Genomic DNA, 17,088 nt, shown 5'->3' on the forward strand with positions numbered 1-17,088 from the left:
AAATGAGAGAAGGAAAACAGATACAGAATAAGAAGCAGCCCTCTCTAGAGCAAGTTAAAGAAACACAGGAAAACCGTGTGTGTAATAAGAGCTATTTGGAAGACAGATTTTCCCACGAGAAGTTAGGAAGAAAATCTAAAAGTGCAAAAAAAAATTGTCTTGCCCTATAAATATTGTATGAAAGGGAATTCTTTTGTTATTAATATGATATTTAGAAATATAGTAATAACATTGTCAGGAGGACTTAAAATGCCATTTCATTTTCTGTTGGTTTTTTCCAGGACATGTTTTTATGTTAAAATGTCAATTCAATTATTTTGAAAAATCATGACTTTGATGTGTTTCAGTTCAATTCTCTTCAGCTAAAGAGCTGAAATCAAATGGCATTACAGTTTGAAATACTGTAAGGTGAAAGAAAACTTTTCACTTAAAAACGTGCCACAGGAGAACAGCATTTTTTTTTTGTGTTGGAATTTATATTTCCCAATTAAAAAAAATCTTTGGTGAGAAGACCTTCTACATGAGCAATTTTCAGTCAGTGCTAAACATAACATTACTTTTCTTACTCTGCATTAAACACTGCTCACAGTGGAAAAATGTTAGGGAGTATCTAAGAATGCAGGTGGCAGAAGAAATCCTCTGCCTGTCACAGAACACAAAACAGAAGGCTGCTCACCTGTTTTGTTTACAAAGAGAGAATTCTGAGAGTAAGGTATTTTCTTTATTCAATTTCCATCTAAACTTAGAGCTTTTGTTAAAGTGATAAATGCATGCCATGCCTTTTACTGGAAAAATTTCCATTTTAGCTTCCCACTCACTAACTGCTTTTCTAACTAATGTGATAGAGGCCTTGTGTTTTGGAAGGTTTTTAACCTGTGTCCAGCATTCCATAATGATGTGTTACTCATCTGGTATGGGTAGTTCTTCCAGCATAGGTGTGAAAACTGTCATTTTCAGGAGAGTAGAGACAAACTTGGAAGCTTCAGCCACAGTTTTCCAGTGAATAAGTGGGCCTGCTGGGATTTGCTCAGTTCTGAGTTTCTCAGATGTTTGAGTGAAGTGCAACATACTAGTAATAGTTTGCTCTTACAAGCAGCCATTTACATGGTCATGGCAGGAAGGAGAACTAGCACAGAGCCACTTGTCTTTTTTCCTGATGCCTCAAGACAGGCATGTAACCAGTGGTATGGGGTTGCTGTCTCATTAGCAGAGGAGCTCTGAGTTTGGGAAGGAAAAGCCACAGAAGGAGAGGGAGGGAGTTACGCTGAGTGAATCATCAGTGCTGTATTTTGCTTGATAGCAAAGAGTTTAGAGAAGCTCTTCCACTACCTGAGCCTTTCATGGTATGGTTTCATCTTTTTTTCTCTTAATCTGTACTGTATCAGCATTACAGAATGGACACACAAAAATGTTTCTTATTTATTTATTTATTTGTTTGTTTGTTTGTTTGTTTGTTTCACACTGCTGGCGAGTCACACTTGGTATGACAATTAGTGAATTGAAAAGTACAGTATTATACTGTGCACCACTAAAAGTTTCTCCTGGTTACTGGTGGCTAATGTCCTGAGGAAGAGAGCTGAGAACGAGATCTCAGAATGAAAAGAAGCCTACAAGCACTGTAATCTCAGAGTTGAACTCGCTGAGGTTGCTGACATTTGGAGCAAATAAAGTCATGCTCTGTCACACAGGTTCCACCACTGTGTCTCTCCAGTCATCAAGAGAGATACTTTTATGCAGTTTTTACCACTCTCTTAGGGCTTCTGCTTTGATTTTTGAGAGCAATTTCTTGGCTGTGGTAATTAAAATAGATTTTCTTCATGCCTGACACTGTCATTGCTGCCAAGCTTTCATAGTTCATAGCATGTGTCTGTACCATTCACAAGACACCACAACAAAAAATACTGATCACCACAAAACAAGCTTTGAAATGCCAAATTGTTTCAAAAGTAGGAAATAATAAAAAAATGGCAATTGTGTAAAATTTGTTAAAAAATGTTTTAATGTTGAGAGCTGTAACTGTAATGGATCTCTCTCTTGTCAATGTAAATTTGTATTCAGTGCTGGCCAAAATAGGCATGTATATGCAAGCGGTATCTGCCCAACAGTCAATAGTCTAAACTGAAAATACAGTAGATTATTTGGGATTTCTCTGCTTCTCTTTTGTGTTTTTTTGTTTATTTTTTTAACTAAGCAGGAATGTATTAAAAAAACAAACCCCTAATTTTTTGGGGGGGGTTTACTATTTCTGATGTTTGCAGCAGGAAAAGAAATCCTTTTGTTTCGTTTAACTGTTCTTTTGAAATAGCATAGTAAGTAACAAGTGTTGGGTAGAAACAAAGCAAAGTCACAGTTGGATGTTGCTGTTATAAGATAGGCGATGACAATGGTATCTTTTTAGTGCATCTCTTATCTGTGGTGTCATTAAATCTAATGATGTGCTAAATAATAAAAGCAGCCTTATCACATCGCAAGGCTTTGAATTGTCTCAAAGTTGCCATGCTTGCGGGTTCCCTTTGGCTTTTGGACAGGGTTTGGAGTCTGAAGGAGCTGCAGTTCAGAGTGCATTTATGTGATCAAAGCTCTTTAGACAGATGGCTGCAAGCACTCCAAAATGATTAAAATATGTTCCAAGCAACATCAGTCTGTGGGCTTGGGGACCCAACCTTTCATTAGTCAATAAAGGGTCTTGAGTTCCTGAAAATGAAATCTTTAAAGGCTAATAAGGCTGCTGGTTTGCTCTGAGCTGTTTCTTTGGATTTGCATTGTGGATTGGAATTGGGCCAGTATCTGTCCAATAAATGTGAGGCTTTAAAAAAATCTTGTTACAAGAGACCTCCCAGCAGATCTGCCTGCTAAACAGTGTGGCCAAAATTTTCAGTCTCATAGATGTAAATTTAGACACCTGAGTTTGCATGTAGAGAGCTGGGAAGGGACCCACAAGTGCCCCTTTGAAAAAACAGTAATTTTCTGGAGCAATAGTTTAACTGTAGGTGCCAAATCTGGATCATTTTGACCGGTATAATTTTATTTTTAAATGCTTATGTGTTGACTAAGGATAATTCTAGAATACTTTGAGGATACAATAATCAAGAGCATTAAGCAAGTTTTCAGAGCTTTTAGAAACCAGCAATATTACGTACAGCATTCCCAAGTGTTGTCAGTACTTGCCAAATCTAAATGTGTGATAGTATAGTTGGGTGCTACAGTGTGACTGTGTTTATTCACTTGTCTACACCTGGCTTGTGAAAGAGAGCAATGGGGGGCTTGTGCAAGTGTGAGGTGTCTGTAACCTCTGCAGATTTATATCAGGGCAGCAGCATTAAATGCCTGTTTAATAAGATACGTGTTTGAGCCTTCTTTTTCTTTTTTTTCCTTTGTCTGACAGAAGATAATCTGCTCTTACAATTTGCAAATTTCTGAACTCGAAGTGTTCTTACCCAGTAGAGACTTTCTACACAAGGCTCAAAACCTGAAGATATGTAAATTCTCTCCAAAATGCCTCAAGATTTAGCTTGCTGCTGTAGAATGCATTTTAAAACACATCAGAGTTTTGACATGCACCAACAGAAGTAAAACAAGTCGTGGTGATCCCATTAGTTCAATGTGATCCCATTAGCCACATTGTTCAGCCTGTCTTCTTTCACCTTGGGAACAGCTCTTGCATTCCTTTTGTCAGGACTTGATGGGGCCAGCAACTGAAGTTCTTCCCCACACACACCATATTTACCCCGGGAATGTCATACTCCATTTCTTTTCCTCAGAGTCTCCCTCTGAAACATTGCCTGCTCCTAAACTGCCAGTGAATTTTATTCATCATAAACATAAGCAAGATGTAACTGTTTTTTGATAAAGGTACATCAGGCTCCAGGTTCTGATTATTTTAGTGAGCTGATTTGGTTTTTATTTGTTGTAAAATATCTGGGGTTTATGTCCCAAACCTTTTTGTCCACCATCTAAAAATCCTGCCATGTACTCTGCTCTTACAAATGGCTTATGAGCTGTGTTTTTTTCCCTAGCTCTAGACACAAGCATTTTGTTTCTGTTCTTCAGATTCCTGCAAAGTATTTTTTTTCCTCAGAAACAAACTAAGAGCTCATTTGCTACAAAGTAGGCAAAACAAGACAAAAGCCTACAGTAAAAGCCCAGGATGTTGTGCACATGCCTGTTTCTCTTAGTGCCTCCATTTCTGGAGTTCCTTATGAACAGATATATTTACCTTGGACTTGAGAGTTCTCACAGTGACTTAAGTGTGCTCTGAAGTGGTCCTGTTATTTTATCTCTGTTACTGTTCTGCCTCCTAATCACCTAAATGAGTCAGAACTTCAGAGTAAGGAAATGCACAAAGCTTTCATCAAAGTGATATGATTATAGGGCTCAATAGATCATGAACAACTAGGACTGGTAAAAAAACTACTATAAAGGGTAGATTCACAATGTCTAGAGAGAAAACAAAATTTCTGTCCTTAGGAATTATCTCCTTCTTTGTATCTCCTAATGGATTAGACTTTACATTAATCACTTTTGCCTCCATTCCAGGACATCATATGAAACTTTTTACTAATCAAGCCAGCATCCTGTATAGTCTGGTTTTGGGGGGTTTTTTTGGATCATTTTTCCGAGCTTTGCAGAAGCTCCATTTCGAACTATGCCATGTAACAAGAAACTGCTACCAAGTGCTTCACCCATATTTGCAGGTCTGAGATTTCCAGAGAACTGAGCAGGACTTCAAGAGCAACATGAGTCTGAAGAAGTGGATGATTTTATATGTGCTGCTTAAGTGCTTGAGGGATTTCTGCTTTGAGTGTTCTGATTTTTCGTTGTTTTCATCTGGAGTCGCAAGTCCCTGTAAGTTGTAAACACCAAGTCCTAAGGGTCTCTGTTTGGGGAGTGGAAATTAGGGGCCTCCTTTGGAATGTTTTTTCTTTGCCTCTCTATCCCCCTGGCTGTAAGATGTACACAGTGCTACTCACGTGTTTTTTGGAAAGTGCATTGATTTAAGTTTTCTTTATTAGGTTCTGCTAAATATTAAGTGAGATAAACCTAAATTTATCACAGTAGCTATTGTATTGCAACAATCCTTCTGAAATGCAAGTACAGAACTGCCTTTTCCAGATGAGTCATACACTGTGAGTGCCCCATTAATACATTTAATGTTTAATGACCAACTGTTTCTCCCGCTTCCTCCAAATTACTGTAAAGTTACTATTCCAAGGAGAGAAAGTAGCTTTATATTCTGGAGAAGACTGTGGCATTCATTGCTTTCAGTGAGAATGTAATCTTAAACAGTTCATAGGATTTCCTCTGCCAAAAGGCAAGCATGAATTTGGAAATCTCTGAAATAGGAATGAGGCTGCAAGAGAGAAAAAAAAATAGGTATCTGCTGTTGCATTAGTTCAGTTTGGGGCATGTATGTGTGTGTGATCAAATTAATATATATATATATATATATATACAACTTTGTTGTAGAAATGTTGCAGCATTCCTTTTTTCCTGTTTGTAACAGTGCAGCTCTTTATGATTGAGGGGAGGTGAAAACCTGGTTTTCTGAAGGAGGTGTTGAGCCTGCCAAAGTTGATGGAGGTGAATTTGGACAGCCAATTAGTGTGGGACAGCTAGATGGGAAAAGAGAAGAATGTAAAATTACTAGATTGCTACAAATTTATGCTTGCCAGAACAAAACAGGCAAATTATTTGTGATTTTAAAGACCCTGAGTTTGCAGACTTAAATAAAGACATGCCTTAAAAAAAATCCAATAATATGTTGGCATAATGATAATTCTTTTGAACATTATGCTAGAGAAAGGGTACGAGAATGTCAAACATTTAAAAATTATTTTTCCTCAGTTAATTCTTCCATAATGGACGTTAATACTGTTGACATTACTCATGGATTGAATGCAAGCAATTTAGACAATAGATAGTATCAGGTGCTAATAGATCAAATGTAATTATTCTTTGTGAAATAATTTTACATAGTTTAGCAAAGTGGTTTCAATTATTCAGTGTAAAGGAAAACGCTGAGTAAAAGTGAAAATACTAAGCTTTCTCCTCTAGGGGCATTATATGCATTTCTAAGTCATATTTTGTCTTCATAGCAACCTTTCCTCTATTGCAGCTTCCAGTACAAGTTATTACAATTCTTTTTGCATAAGATAGGTCATGTGAAGTTCAGCTGTAGGTGGGGCCACTCTAGTTGATTGGGGGACAGTCTTAATAGATCCATTTCATTAATTAAGTCATGCATTTTTTTATTAACAAAACCTGTATGTCAGGTTTAGCCAGCTGGGAGCCATTCTTATGGTTGTTATCTTTGTCAGAAGGAATATTGTGAAAATAAGGAATTACTGTACACGCATTAACTCCTGATTAAACAGAGGAATGACATCCGCTCACTTGCTGTCCTCGAAAAAATATCTTTGGGGCATATCATGGTGTTGATTCATTGATCATGATCTTACATATCTCATTAAGGTAACAACTATGTACATTGTATTGAAAATATACCGTGAAGAACTTGTGTTATACCAAATCTATGTCATTGAAACAAACAAGGCTGAGGCCAAGATTTCAAACATCTAGATTATTTATTGTTTCTTTTTATTCCTGAAGGAATGTTTTTGTCTTGCCCGTATTTTTGGCTGCATTAAGTCATATTTTCTTGCGTTTTTTCTCTTCTGGTCTTCCATTCACAGGGATCAGGAGGAAGTAGCAAGGTTTCCAGGAAGTATTTAGCTGTACTAGGCAGCCAGAAGGTCACCTGCTTATGGCCACAGCCTTTAGTTTCTTGATACAAAGAAATTCAAAGCAGTGGGAAATGCACTAATGGCTTCCACTATCATTAAAGAATATTTAATTGGGAGGAGCTTTCACCAAAGAGGAAGAAATTCTGTTAATTTGTCCTTCATCAAAAAGACTGCGAAGGATGGATAACAAGGTTCATGTTACCTGATTTATCTTTCTTTTGCTTCTGAGGTAGGCAGGATCTTAATGTTATCCAGGCTCATATAAGATAATCTTCTGTTTGTTTCAATCATATTCTGTAAATGAGACTTCCATCCTAATGGCTCTGGTGGAGATAGAGAAATATATATTCTTCCATTTAGCTCTTCTTCTCTACTGTCTGTACCAAAGGAGTCATTTGACCATACTTTTACAGTTGTGACAGTAGAATGAGGAATGTCATGATGTAGGAATTTAGTTTTCCCTCTTGAGCAATGTTACTGCTCATATCAGAGGAGGATATAATATCTGTTGCATGTGTATAAGCATAGTAAGCAGTATTCATACCAATAATTATCTTGTCCTGTTCAAAAAATAAATAAGGAATTGAAGAGTGTTGAATTCTGTGTTGGCCAGATTTCACAAGAGCTTTCATATTCATTCAGTTTCCTTGTCAGGTCCTGAGAAAATAATTAATTCTTTGGTTCAGTGCAGCCAATATATTTCCTGCTACAGTTTTTCACTTTACCTGCTGGTCATGGAGAAATGAAAGAAAAAACTGCAGTTTTTCTTGTGAAATCCTGTGTCATAAAGTGAAAAAATGTTATTTTCCTCTTCAACCAAGCTAAATTAAAGTGCACAACTATATTAATTTTTTACACATTCATTTTCTATAACTCAATTGTCAAAACTCATGAGGGTAAAGGAAGAGAGAGGTGAGGGAAGCTGATTTAAAAAGTTTTGGATACAGAAATCCATTGAGCACTTTATAGCCTCTTTCCAACTCCTATGCTTGAGAGCTTCTCTTCACTGATTTTTCTCCAACAGCCACCAGTCTAATGTCTTGCTTTTCAAGAGGTATGAAAGTTGTGTGTTTTGGCTTCCAGTCATGTGCCATATCCAGCTGATGGCCCCTTTCACTGGGAGGAAAGAAAGAACATATCAGAAAACAAGGATGTTTGTGCTCAGGGCAGATCAACAAAGCACAGGAGGCTTCTGTCACTGCCTGTGCCCCGTGGTGACAGTGGCAGCTGAACCTGCAATGGGGAGGCAAAAACTCGTGAAAAACTGTTTTTTCCATGCAGTTCCCAAACCTGGACCCCAAACAGGTTCCCAGACCTGTCTGCTGAGGTTAACCACGTTGATGTGCATTGTTAATGCTTGCGTACTGTTAATTACCTCTTTAGTGTCTTTCCATGAACAATAATTGGCACTGAGACCTGAACCAATCTGGGCCTCAGGTTTCCAAGATGCGGCACATGCAGATAAGAAGAAGAAATCCAGGACCCCGAAAGCTTCGATTTTAAAGAAAATCAGCTAGGGAAAGTGTCACGGTTTGACATCTCAAACCACGACAGAAAGGCACTTTATTCCCAGTTTCAGCATGGCAGGCTGAGTTCTGCATGTTGTGACTTGCTCAGTACCACACAGAAGACGTGAAATAGAAGAGGGAATTCAAGACAGGGCTCTTATCCCCAATCCACTAAATCATTCCCTTAGCATGTGCCCTTGTCTCACGTTAAGGAGAATGGCCCAGACAAGTCTGCCCAGTTGCTTCAGTAAGCTTTGGTACAATAGGGAAGCAGACTTCCCTTATATTAAATTTCCCAGGCGCTCCCTTTATCATTTAAGCCATCATTTTAACTGCCTTGTTTCATAGTGCTTAACTGTCCACGGAGCTGTATGATTTATATGAGCAAGGGTTTGGCAGCAGCAGCTGGGTAAGACAGGACTTACTGAGTAGTGAAATGTTGCCATTGTGGCATTTACATGGCGTTCAGGAGGTAAGTTGCTAAGTGCGTATCCACACTGCAATCCCCAAGCCAAGTGCATTTTTGTATGCACTTGGAGAAGCCATGATGGCATTAGTCGACATTTTGGCTGTCTTTACCTATGTGGAGGACAGATTTCAGACTGCAGCCCATGCAGTCCTCCTAGTGAGTCACCAGCCACTGCAGAGTAGTTCCTGTTGCTGGGTACAGTACCAAGAAAGTGGGGAAACTGTGCTGGGCACATTCACCTAGAGTACATCAGTACCTCACTTACTGGCACTCTGGTGACCAAAGTTGGGCATGGGCTGGAGCACAGCACACCATGTTTGCTTTTTATCAGAGTTGCATAATATTTTTCAGTACCACCTTTGAGTAAGATCAGACAAAACTGTTCAAAAACTCTGTTTTATTTTCTTGGGACAGGAAAGGAAGTATCCTCAAATTTTAAAAGTTACATTTTCTTTTTCTTTTTTTTTAATCATGCAAAGATTTTTTTAACCCACTGAATCATTCATTCAGCAAGAAAGTAGGGACAAGGAGCAGAGCCTCATGTGATTCCCCTTCTCAGGTCTGTAACACTGAGAGCTAGCTTTAGGGCTACTTTTTCTAGCTTTAGGGCTACTCAGCTCATCCATGAGATCATCCCTCTCTGAAATACCATATGTATTCAATTATTCCATCTTTGAAACACGTTCTTCTGATTGCCCTCTCCTGGAGAGACTCTTCTCTTCCTCAGCTGGATGTTCCTGGCCATGCTGGAAGGCAGGACTGGCTTCCAGCTTGGGGTCCAAGACAGTTTTGTCTCTTGCTTTTCTGATTCAGTGGAGGAGTTAAGCCAAGCAATCACAATAGCAAATCAGGACAGCCATAAAATTCACAATCATGTCTGATTTATAAAGATAACATTGTATTAAGTACAAGAAATATTCTGAGGTTTTTAGTAACAGGCTTTCTTCAGCTGATCATTCCTAAATGGTGCCATGTACTTCACTGCTTGATTAATTTATATGCCTTTATGATTTTAAATAATAGTGTTTTCACCAGAGGCAATTACTAGTGATTAGAAAACTTCAGGCTGTTCACTTTATCTATGCCAGTGTTTGGGAATTATTCCTGTGGTCTTTATTTTTGAAGACAATTGAATGGCATCAAGAGCACAAAGGAGGCCATGTAAACACTGGGGAAAAAGTAATGCTTATTCTTCTGGGAAAACATTTATGGTGATTCACATTTTGGAAACTGAAACACTATCAATGTTTTATTCCCAGATTATTTTCCAAGAAAAATCTTGGATCCATTGCTGAATCAGTTTCTTCAAAATACTTAGGCTCATATTGAAGTTGGATCATACAGAAGAGGCTGGAAAACTGTGCTGTGGGAGAGAGTCAGAGGATTCCTCCATTCTCTGACATTAGCACAGAGGCATGGAATAAGCCCATCTAAGTGTCTAAGGTGGTCTTTGGGTCCTACCTGGCTCTAGCAGAGGGATACCAGCATGATGTGAAAGGATCAGGACAAAAGTTTCTTTGTTAGAAATCTAGACAGGCAGCTTCACACAGAAAAAATAGAAAATGGAAACATGCTTAATAAAACTTATCACATGAATATACCCACTTGGAGATGGGAATATTCAATGTACGGGTACAAAAAGTCTCTGGATCCTAGTATAACTATTTTAGAGTCGGGGGTTTTTTTCCTGTGAAAAGAAGCTGAAAGTCCTACGTTGTCTTGATGTGAATAAGAGCTAAGAATTTTTCAGAAACTGAAGCTTTGTAAGAAAATCTCAAATACGCACTTGTATAACAGGTTTTGAGCAAGTTTGGCACAGTATTACTTGAAGAGTATAAAGGGCTAGGTTCCTTGATGTATATTTCTAGTTGGCATTTTATCAAGGAAATAAACTTTGGGTTTTCTTTATATTGTGACATGTGGATTGAAACTACATTTTCTCTGTCCAAAGCCTTGATTTAAAAGCATTAGATCATTAAATTCAGTGCTTTTGCATAAGACTAAAATTGTAATCAAACAAATTATTTATGCAGATAGAAGCAAGATAAAGTTTCTTTCAAGAGTTCTTTAACATATCAGATTGATAAGAGTCAAAACACCTTTACTGCCATTAAATATTTACCAAGACTTGGCTTTTGGAAGAGGGGCAGTTCAGTGCAGTGTGTTTGGCTCCATGCAATGCTATTGATTAGCTATCAGAAGGACATAGTTAATGGGTAACTGGAGGTATTACAGAGCTCTCCACATTCTTGTCAAGTCTTTTCTCTGAAGATGACCTAAAATAAAGTCAGTTACAACTGGCGTTCACCTGAGACAGATTGCACAAGTTCGCCTACGGTATGAACAAAAGGTTCACAAGGATCAGTTGACCAGGTCTTAGGCAATCCTTTCTAGTAGTTGTCATCACTGCTGGACTTTAGAACTGCACGTGTTTACATTTAATTAGAAAGAACACACAGTTTACATCGCACAGTAGCTATCGGCATCGAATCAGAATTGATTTCCGCTCTCTTTCTCAAATGGCTATTTCTTTCCGACTAATTAAAAAAAGGCACATAACAAAATGACTCATATAAATTTTAAAGCAAAGTAAACACTATTCCCTGGAGACAAAAATAAAAGTCAACAGCACATAGTCATTACATTGAGCTTGTTTTCAGGTGATTCTGATGCCTGCATTATGATGTGCATCAGTGCCATCAGATTTCTTTTATATAGATTTATAAATGGCATGCCCCTTTGCGCTGAGTGGACAATTCATTGACTTTCAGTTTTCAGGGTCAGGATTCTTATTTATTTCAGCTGGATTGTTGCAATTTATCTAATATGAGTTGATTCACTAGTATTCCTACTTTTTGCCAAAGGATTCTATTAATTTGAAATAAAATTGTGTGCGTGTAGGTCACTCATGTAAAATAGAAGCCAGATGCCATTATCTTTACCAGTGAGAAGCTGCAAAGGAAACTAAAGGCCCAAGCCATATTAGCCTTAACTTCATGCCTAATTTCTAACAAAGAAATCTCCATTAGATTTTATTAGCTCTGCAGGCAAATCTAAATTCAAACTATGATGACAGGCATCATCAATTAAGGCTTCTGGCAGAAATGCCTGGCTCTTGAGTGCCCCCATTCTTTGTCATCAGGGAAGATTCCCGTGGTTGGGGTTTTGGAGAGTAAATGTTCACACCCAGCAGTACTGTCAAGCCAGTGGGAACTGAAGGGGTTGCTGAAGGTCTAGACTGGGTTGGTGGGTGTGTGGGGACAGTAGGAGCTGATCCTGAAAAGTCTGGTCAGAAAACTTGATGTTCCTTTATGCCCTGGTTTTCTTATGAGTGACAGTGTTCAGGATGAAGCTCTTGGCAAGGATCATCAGAAAAAGACAAAAAGTAATACATAGTGTTTTAAATTACAAAGTAGTACATTGTTTTCTACCAGATTTTGTTGGTACGCCAGTGGTTGTTATTTTAGTGCACCTCCAAGAGTTACTGCTTTCTTAATGCAGTTTATATATGAGGAGAATGGTGCACTGTTCTTTAAATGGTTGTCAGAAATGTTGTTGAAAACACAGTGTCAGTATAAAAAATAAATCGCTATGACCTTTAGGACAAGATCCTCTGTGTCTCTTCCACCAAGTTCGTGTTTCTGCAAATCCCTGACATCGGCAGTTTCCCTGCTGGCCCCAGGCCAGAGCTGCTGGCTCCACACCACCCACGTACACACCCCTTCAGTGATCCATGTCAACCCAGCAGCCGGCAGAGAGGCGCAGGTGCTGCCAGCTCAGGCTGGCCAGGGGAAGGTGGCCGTGCCCCTCGCTTTGCCTGCTGCCCACAGCTGAGCCAGGGGCTGCTCTGCCTCTGCTGAATGCTTGCACCACCCAGGGAGAGCAGACAGGAGGTTGTGATACACATTAAAACGTGGAGTCACGGGCACCATCTTAGGTGCCCATTATATTCACATACTGAGGTCACTCTTGGTGCCAGCTCCATCTTCGATTAATAGATAAGGTTCCCTCTCTATTTGCAGTGTTACCTAAATAATCCATTACTGTAGGGAATAACTACAGTATTACAAATACTAAGTTAAAGTTATTTTGTTAACTAAAGCCATTGGCAAATATTTAAGAATAGCCAAAGCATATGAATTGACAATAAAGAACAGATACAAGATAGCAAAATTCTTACTTGTAGCATCTAGTGGAATAAAGTAAACACTTTACCTTTTTTTTTCTTTTTCTTTTTTTAATTTTGGGTTAATTTTACTTAGTTAGAAGCAAGCCTTCATGGTACACCCAGCAAATGCTTAGGCTAAAATATGCTAATACAGCCAATTCTTTGTCAAAATGTGATAGGAACATTTTTATGGAAAGCTTGGTTCTAGGAATAACATAATTTGGGAAAACTACAAACAGTACTTGCAATAGTTTGCTGTATTGCAGTCCTCAAATTCATGGAAAAAAACTGAGAGCCTGTGAATCTGTGTTTTGCAAGTAGCACAGATACATTGTGGAACCCTGAAGATGTGCAATTAATGTTAACATGTAGCAAGTAATATTCAGTATTAAAGCATAAAGTCTACAGTAGTCTCTTCTGTGAACTCATGTGCACTATATCTCTGTGTAAGAAGAAAAGTTAAGTGGCAATCTTCCAGTCTCTAATTGATTAGAGATAGCAGAGACCCCAGTCCCAGGTCCATCAGGTACCCAGGGAATTCAGGTGGATTTCTTAGCTACAAGCTAGCTCCTTAGCTGTGGGTCTGTGTCACAGCATATGCCACAGCTGAGACAGCTGCCATACACCATACAATTTCAGAAGGCTTTAAGCATTCACCCACACAGAGCAACACCATACCACACCAGAAGCCTTCAAGTGTCTGCCCTTCTTGTTCTTTAACCCAACCTTTTTTATCCTCATGTTGATGCATTGCACCTGTGTGCCTCTGTTCCCTTTGGTGGTGGGTCAGTGCCCCTGGGCACTCCATGGCTCATTGCTGTCAGTGCTGCTCACCTGCTGCTCACAGCTGTGCCCACTGGGGATGAGGCTCAGCCACAGCCCCACTCCCAATGACCACAGGTCTGTGCTCCAGCTGAAGGGAGTAGCACTATAACTGCAGACATCTCAAAAGAGACTTCCTTCTATTCATCAGTCCCATGCATGTTTTGCTCTGTTTCATCCAAACACTGTTAATCCAGAAACTATTTTTGTGGAGGTCCTAGACTGTTTGATGGCATGGTGAATGTGAGGAATGATAGGTGGTGCTGAATGTCATGTGCCTATCACTCACATGAGGCTGTGCTATCTGAGCTATTCGCCCAGGGGCTGCATAAAGTGAACAGAAGACATTTGATTACAGTTCAACTCCCTAAATGAAGAGTTTGTAATGGAGGCATTACAAACATAATTTCCAATTATGTCTTGTTTGAGAGCATGTCTTGGTAGTTCTTCAGCTTCAAGAAAGGCTCAGATTATTAACTCCATGTCCTACTCCCCCTCCCAGGCTAATCAGAGGGAAATAGTGTGGGTACTTCTGTGGTCCTGGACAGTAAAAATGAAGCCGAAAGGAATATGTTTTCTGGTTGGCATCACCAGAAGACCATCTGGATTTAGTTTTGTCCTAAGTTCTGATTGTGCTGCATCTAACTTAGCTCTTTCAGCAGTGATGAGTCTCTTCACATTAGTGAAGCTCAGAGCACTTTGCAAAGGTAGAATTGTGATCGCTCTTATTTAAAGATAAGAAGACTGAGGCTCAAGGAGGAGAAATGTGTTTGCTAGTGGCCTTAAATTGATATTCGTTGAAACATAGAAATTCTAAGGTGGACAGTAGTCAATTCAAGCTTTCACTGTAGCTAATGAACCTATGTTTGAATCATCTAATGTCCAGGCTCTTAGGACCCTGGTAGAGGTTGCACATTTCTGTAGATCATTTCTGGACCTAAGGCTGAATCTCAAGGTGCCGCTCACTGTTGTTCCATACTCAGATGTAATTGAGTCTGGGCATGCATGATCAGAACCAATCTGTCAGCATAGTGTCCTGTGAAATGCTGAAGTTGTATGCCCAACCACCACAGAGAAGAAAATCGATGGTGGCCTCTGTTCAACAAGTGGTTGAGGTTGCCTGAGCTCTAGACTATGAATGCATGGGTACATCACACAAGAGAGTGACACTCTGTGATGGACTGTGACAGTGCAAAGAGCATACTCTGCGTTATGTGCAATAAGCATTCCCACTGTAACATGGTCCATGGCCTGTGTGCCAGAGTCTGCCTTTGGCTGCTGCCTTCAGATAAACTAGTGAGAGATGGTTTGTTGTACTGGGAAGAAAACACAGTCCTCTTACCTTGTGTAAATGCAGGCAGAGGAAGACTAGTAAAATATTTGTCTATGGTAGGGCAATGTCATCTAGTTACCAGCCTACCAGCTGTCAGGCTCCTGACTCACATGTAGTGCAAACTTGACTATTTAATATCCTCCACTTCACAGCAAAATTTCAAAGTCCTTTTAGGGCTTATGGGCTTTTTTTGATACCATCTTATTGCAGTATTTCCTAAGAGCACCTTTGAGGGAGTATTTTCAAGGTATTGATGCTGCCTGGCCCTTGAGTGCACTCAGCAGCATGAGGGGACGCTCTTCAAAGCCATCCTGAGTGCAGGCTGAGGCCTGAGAGGTCTCCAGGACCTGTGAGAAACATTCGTGGTGAAAACCAAGGTCAGAGCTACATGCCTTTGGGAACATTGGATATGTTTATCACTGGGGTGGAGGCAATGGGAGGGAGCAGGTAGGGAATATTTGGTTTTTCGCTGGATTTTTTTTTTTTGTTCCTTTAGGTGGAAGGTTTTGCTATGTTGTTCAGTTATTGCTTCAGGTGGAAAATCATTTCCCACCTAGCAGCAAAAGTATGCCTGGCAAGGTGAGAAGTGTTTAGGAGCAGCACTTCATAGAGTTGATTTTCAGCCAAAGTCAAGTCCTTCTGGGAGCTGTTACAACTGCGGATATTTCTCTGCAGGGTTGAAGCTACTCTGACTTTGATGACTGAGAAAATCTCTTGCTCTCTACTGAGCTGGACAAGTGATATCAATTCATGTCACTTTTTCTTCTGCCTAGACACAGTTGAGGCAGGTCCCTGAAGCTCTCAGACCCAAGATGGAGCAGGAAAGAGGCCACATTGCCATAGTAAAGCAAAAGGCTTACTAACAAGAATATGTGAATTACTGAAATTCAGGAACTACTTAAATACTTCTGTGACCCATTCTTCAGGCCTAGAACTCCCATTTATTTTTTTATTATAGCACGGAGAAATAATCTTCAAGTGAATGAAGGAATTTTAATTTAGTAAATTTCAGGAGGGATGAAATAAAAGTATTTTACCAAAACTCATATTGATGGAAGTCTGGAAATTACATGCTTTTGGGGAAAAAAATTGTTAAAAGATCTATCAATCACAGTGCCTTTATCTGGAGGAATCACACTGGTTACAAACTGGATTCTGTATACGTCAGAATCCATTGGTCACTCAGATGCAATCATTATGAGTTAAGACATGTAGTATTATATTGCAATTGTAGTAGTATATATGTGGTTTTCATGGCCAGTCTTCGAAAACAGGCCTGGTTGTAGCCACAGAGAGCCAGTATTTTAGGATCTAAATAAATTATTTTATATTTCATATATTCTGGGAAAAAACTCTGAGCTGGTGTGAACAAGGTAGAACATTTAGTCTATCCTCCAGTTTTTTGACCATATATTTCAGACCCATATATTCACTGAACAGTTTAGCTTCTCATATGTCTTTTTTTTCTTTTAATCTTGTGCCAGGTGTTCAAGAAGTGGGCAGCAGTGGTATTTCAGTAACCTGCTTTCGACATTATTTGCATACCTTTGTGTTTTTCCATGGTGATCAATGCTCAACTGTAGTGGAACTTCAGTCAGTAAATTTTAGGTGCAACTATTAGAGTAATTTTTTTTAATTAGTCCATTCTGGGAATTTTTATGTCCCTTTATGAATATTTATATTTTCAGTATGTCTTCATTTAATTGAGAAGATTTTTCACATTATTTTCAGATAATCACAGGTAGTATGCATGATGATATGTCAACACTCTGACCTTTTAGCTTCTCCATTTCTCTTAGTTCATCCACATTTTCTTTGTTCATGTATATTACGTTTTAGTTTATTTATGGTTTTCCTTCATGGGCTGTTGGAACAGTCAGTGTTTTCCATGCAAATTCCTTAATAAACTGCAGAGAAAGAAAATATGCTATTGCATACTAGCAGGTATGTAGACTGTCTTGAACACTTTAATCAGCGTGCATGGCTACTAGAAATCCACACTGAAATAATGTTTGGTTTGTCCAGAACTTTCTGACACACAAATA

At 39.1% G+C, this 17,088-nt stretch overlaps 1 protein-coding gene across 1 annotated transcript in view; it reads left to right on the forward strand.

Annotated features, from left to right (window-relative positions):
* MIPOL1 (mirror-image polydactyly 1) overlaps nt 1–17,088 on the forward strand; it is a 151,431-nt gene that overhangs the window by 114,957 nt on the left and 19,386 nt on the right. The gene's annotated exons all lie outside the window — the stretch shown is intronic.

Source organism: Ammospiza caudacuta, chromosome 6 (genome assembly GCF_027887145.1).
Source record: "Ammospiza caudacuta isolate bAmmCau1 chromosome 6, bAmmCau1.pri, whole genome shotgun sequence".
NCBI lineage: Eukaryota > Metazoa > Chordata > Aves > Passeriformes > Passerellidae > Ammospiza > Ammospiza caudacuta.